Here is a 6,000-nt window from a genome sequence, read left to right as displayed (position 1 = left end):
TAAATGAGACATTCAGCTAATTAGATGTCATTGAAGATTGTCATAACTGCATACGTTAGGCCAGTGATTGAGCTTTTGCAAATTATCCACTTCCAAGTAGTAGTACTGTATATGCCAAACATGTCATTACTGTACTTTGGCTACGCTTTCAAGTCCTTTTCTACACTCATCTTTTTCACAAGAAGTCATAAACACGAAAGTATATCTTACAGTAGTTCGTATGGCTAAGGATTCTTAACCACTTGCCATCTCATGCAACCTATTCGAGGAGCTTGCTATTGGCTCCTGGAAGCAAATGTATTAGCAGCTGAGGACTCAGCCCATCTGACCTGTACCATTGCAAGCTCCTCCTACAAGCCCTTTACTGTTCAATTGTGTGAGGGGGCACAGGTGCATCACCACATCAAACAACAGACCTCATTCCGATCCTGTTATAAGAGCGCCAAATGGCCCAATGGACACTATTTTCAGTAATTTGACCCATTCTGTGTGTGTGTGTGAATCAGCCCTGCCGTATAGGACAAAGATTAGCATCAGCCTGTTATTAACTGACAATCTGATGCCGATTCAGGGGGGGCGACAGCCTTGTTTTTTAAAATGGAGGGGTGTTGCTGCCATTTAGAGGGTAGGAAGAGGTCTGGGATCTCTGTATTAAAGTGCATACACACAGGTATATTCAATGCTTTCTGTGAGCTGTGACAGCTCGCAGGGCTGCCTGCTCGCTGTCACAGCTCGCAAGGTCAATATTCAACTGACCCCCTGCCACACGCTGTTTCCCCCATCGCTAGTTTTTTGGAGAGAGAGGGAAACGGCGTATGCGGCCACAAAAACAGCGAGATTTATGGCTAAATGCAGCGGGCTCCCTGCATTAGCTGCGAGCCTTGCTGTTTGGGGGAAAGACAGCGAGGATTTCCCAGGCGCGTTGAATAGGGTGAGCAGCCGGCGCAGAGGTTAAACAGCGAGGATCACTTATTTTTGGTGATCCCTGCCATTTAACCTTTAGGCTGGAGATCTCTTGGCCTTTGTGACAGGTGGCTTGTGTGGCTCCATAAGTGCCGTAAGCCGCCTGATGGTGACTGAATGATCCAATGCTGTGGCCTAGATGCAGCTCGGATAAATATTGCAGTAGGATGCGTCTGTTTGTAATAACTGCTTCCTGCTCTATTACAGTACAGCACAGTGGTGAAATCAGATCGATTCGCTCCTGAAACACAGCAATATGCTGACTTCACCCAAATTGGGGAAATCAGCAACTGATTAGTCAGCAACCCACTGATTAATCAGCAACACCTACTTCAAATGCCTTATTGTAAAAATTAACACTTTTTTGCACCAAACTCATTCAGGTCACATGTCATGTAAATATGTAAATTGCGGCATATAATATATCTTGGGTCACAATAGTAATTGTAACTTTTGTCGATTTTTTTTAAAGCAATTGTCATCTAGGTTTCATGGATAGTTGTTTGTTTGATCTCATGTGTAACTAAAACTATAGTATATTCAGGAAATATAAGTTGCTTGCATTGTTCAAACATGACAAAATGAGTTATGTTGACATGATATAGACATTTTCACTGCAAGTTAAATAGATGGAAACAAGAAAAATACACCACTGTTTCTCAGTTCCATATGCCACTGAACACTGCATGATTACTGTTTATCTATTGAAATGTTTCAAAGCCTGTCAAAGGCAAATATAGGATAATAAATAAAAACAGAAATGGATTTATTCAATGTTGCCTACAATTGTTATAAATTTGCTATTGCTTTTTAATATCATCTAAATTGTATAAAATGTATCTCTTATGGTGTAAAGGGCCATTCACATGTTGAGATGTGTGCTAACCTACTGTGCTAGTGCTAAGCGATCTAGGGTAGGGGATTTTCCTTTAACTTCCCATTATCTAGATTGCCCTATACATACTGTATATTGCGTTGTGTGCTAACCAATGTTTGTTTCAATTGCTAGGTGATTTAGCTAGATTTTGCCTGCATGCATTAAAGATCTGAGCCGACAATGGCGACGTGTGGGACTGCGCATCACCATCACTATGGGGTGCACACACGGAGTGATTTGTGCTATATTTCTAAGTGATCTAGACAGATTGCTTAGAAAATAGCCAAAAATCACCCTGTGTGCAGTATTATTATTATCCTTTATTTATATGGCGCCACATGGGAACTGTAGCGCCCAAATACAGAGTACATAACCGAATAAGCAAAACAATGATTTACGTTTAAATACAATAGCGGACAAGTACATAACCATAGCTGCATCAGCAGAGGACACTGGAATAAGTATCAGTCTTGATACCTGCTTGAAATTTTGTAGAGAGGTGGAGAGTCAAATAGGGAGAGAGAGAGAATTCCAGAGGTAGGGAGCAGCATGTGAAAGATCTTGGTGGTAGGAGTAAGAGGATGTAATCAGTAGGCAGGAGAGTCTGTGTGCAATAGCAGAGCTAAGTGGACTGGTAGGAATGTAAAGGGAGATGTGTTCAGGGATATAAATGGGGGAGGAATGGATGAGAGCTTTGTCAGTGTAAAAAGCTTGAATTGGATTCTGAAAGGGAAAGGAAATCAGTGAAGGGCTTGTAGAAGAGGGGAGGTGGATGTAGTGCATTTGGAGAGGAAGATGAGCCAGGCTGCAGCATTGAGGATAGATTGGAGTGGAGAGAGATATTTGTTAGGGAGGCCACATAGGAGATTACAGCAATCCAGTCTGGCGATGACCAGAGTGGATGAGCGTCTTAGTAGCATCCTGGGTGAGAAAGGGCCTGATCCTGGTAATTTTTTTAGATAAAAATGTCAGGTTTGTGAGAGGTGCTAAATGTGTGGTTTGAAAGACAGGGCAGAGTCAAGGATAACTCCAAGACAGTGCACTTGGGGGCTAGAGGAAATAGTAGTGCCATCAATAGATAGAATAAAATGGGAAGATGATCAGCTAGTCTTAGACGTGTTAAGTTTAAGAAAGCACTGGGACATCCAAGAAAAGATAGCAGAGAGAGAAAGTTGGAGACATGAGTGAGGAGAAAAGGAGAAAGGCCAGGGGATAAAAGGTAGATTTGAGTATTATTATCCTAGAGATGATATTGGAAGTCAAAAGAGCTACTGAGACAAGGCAGAGGGGACAGTGCCTGATGAGAGGGAAAGATTTTGGAGGTGGGCTAGATGGGGAACAGGCAGAGGGAGAGAGGCAATGGAGAAGGAGCGAGGGGATAGAGTTAGATGGGGATGTGGTGAGGAGTGGAGGAACAAATGAGGGCCATGACTTCCTCACAAGATACATGGGAGAAAGATGTCACAGTTTGTATATTCTCCCCGTACTTGCGTGGGTTTCCTCCGGGTACTCCGGTTTCCTCCCACAACCCAAAAATAAACTGGTAGGTTAATTGGCTCCCAACAAAATTAACCCTAGAATGTCTGTGTGTGCATGTTCATGTGGTAGGGAACATAGATTGTAAGCTCCACTGGGGCAGGGACTGATGTGAATGTTCAGCTATACTCTGTAAAGCGCTGCGGAATATGTATGTGCTATATAAGAAACTGTTAATAAATAAATAATAAATAAATATGGGATAGTATTAGAAAGTCTATGTGTTTAGGAACAATAGCAACTCAGCCATGAAACGGAAGATCCCCAAACTAGTAATCCAAGCATCATGCAGATAATTGACGTGATGCTTATTTCCCTGGAACCGGATACAATGCATCAATCTCAATCCAGTAGGAAGCCATCAAAAGCCTGGCAGATAATAAATATCTAATAATACGCCCAGCTGATAAAGGCTGACTTAGTGGACTACAAGGCTGAGATCTATCGACAACTTGTGTAGCAGAATTTGAAAAATTATCCTACAACTGGTTTTAGGAATTAAAAACCTTACTAGTGGAACTTTGGTGTGGCTGATGATATCATACATCAGGACATGTTACCAGTTTTGCTGCCAGAATGTCCAGTCACCCCATTAACCTACTCTTTGCACAAAATACACAAGTGGATCACCCCGCCCCTGGGTTGACAGATAGTGTCAGCACGAGGTTCTTTCTCAGAGCCCATTTCAGTATCTGGATTCCACCATTCAACCATTGGTTAAAAACTCACTCACAGATAGTACCTCTAGACTAGAGGTAATTCGGGATGTAGGTGGGATTGATAAGGTGGCTGAGCTAAAAAGAGAATGATGCGCTGGAAGAAGCATAGTTATGAGTGTTGAGAAATAGTCAGTTTACTGTTGATGCTGGGAAACATGTTGTCTAGAAGACAACTTTATGACATGGATGCAGTTTAGTTAGGAACCCAAAACTCATATCCCCCCCCCCCCCCCCAAGCCTCTTGGCAATAGCACTCCCGGAAGCAACTGTATATACATAACCATACTTGCTGTATATACATATTAAATATATTTGATTTCTCTACTACTAGTTTAAGAAATATACTTTCATGTTAAATTTTATACTGCTCTACTCATATGAAGCTTTTCTGAATGATAGGAAAATCAATTATCACTTAACCTGTTTAGTACACTTAGAACTATATGACCACCTAGAGAAGGAGTGGACATTGCCATAGGTCCTGCTGAAAACTGAGACATTATGCAACTGTGGAGGATGTATGAGTGGGCATTGTGGCTTCTGATTGTTCCTTATAACCCAGGGTTCTGGCCAGTTTCATTTTTGAAGAAAATACTCACTACAGTATATTTATGGTAGTGCAAATTCAAACTCAAATATTATTCAGTTGCTATGCTACTAAAAGAAAGCTTTATCTGTACTGAAAAAACAATGTGTAATATACTAGGTTACACAAAGAAGTCACTAAGGGCACCAATTAAGAACGAGGCATAACCCCTTTAGCACTCACTAAAGAGTTCATGGCCTCCAGGCGGTATATAACAAACAGTAGTAAACCTATCTTACCCGCTATTTGTCACTGAACTGATTATTCCATTTTCCAGGCTTTGTTAAGTACACACCAGGTGAAAGTGCAATTCCTAGACTTCATCATTAAGACTGAATAAGATGACAGTTAAAAATACAAACTTATCATCAATGGACACAAAATGTTAACAACAGTATGAATAATACTCCTGACCTGAGAAACATCCTTGTCCTTGGGGTCCCTTATAAACTTCAGCACCAAGAAGAATGACATATTTTAAAAGCAGACTGGTATAATTGAAGGCCAAGTAACAGCATTTAAACCATTCTGTGGAGACCTATGCTTGCTATAGTCTACACACAGCCTGCTGCGGGCACAGAGGAATCAGTTATATTGTGATGGCTGTGAATTTAACCTCAGGAATAAATGTTAATATTCTTAGCACACATTTATGCACAGCCATTTGATCTAAGGGGAATTACTTACATGTTCATACACTGCAGAGAAATATTGCATCAAAGAATACTTGGCATACAATAATACAGATGTAATATATCTCCTCAAGTGCCACTGTGGTTTGGGATGTGTAAGAAAGGCTAATTGCACGCTTAAAATGAGGATGATTAAATACACAAGTGCTTTAAAACAGAAAGATGAGAGCAGCCCCACAGTTCCTCATTTCTGTGTGTGCAATCATCCAATAAACACTCTTCACTACATGGTAATTGACAAGTTAAAACACTGCATTACAGAACCGGTGTGGTAGAAGGGGAATTGGATAAAATGTCCTCAACAATGAGACATTCTTGGAATTTAGAATAAGTTGTAAATTGTTCTAGATGGAATTCAAAATGAGTTTATAAGCAGTGGCATAGAGCTGATGATCACATACACATCATACACAACACTCATAAGTGCTGCTGCTTATCTCTGTCACTGTCCATCCATCTTCTCCAACATCTCCCATCAGTCAGTATTTCTTGTCACCACAGTAATATGACAGCAGTTTAATATATGACCTTTTTTTCCCTTTCCTACATTATTTTTCTGTAGTAAAAAACATGCTGAAGCTTTTAGTGCAAACGCTGACACAATGAATGCCATCTATACTTAATTGT

Source organism: Crinia signifera, chromosome 2, assembly GCF_055691185.1.
Source record: "Crinia signifera chromosome 2, ASM5569118v1, whole genome shotgun sequence".
Classification (NCBI taxonomy): domain Eukaryota; kingdom Metazoa; phylum Chordata; class Amphibia; order Anura; family Myobatrachidae; genus Crinia; species Crinia signifera.
Note: the sequence above shows the minus strand (reverse complement) of the source record.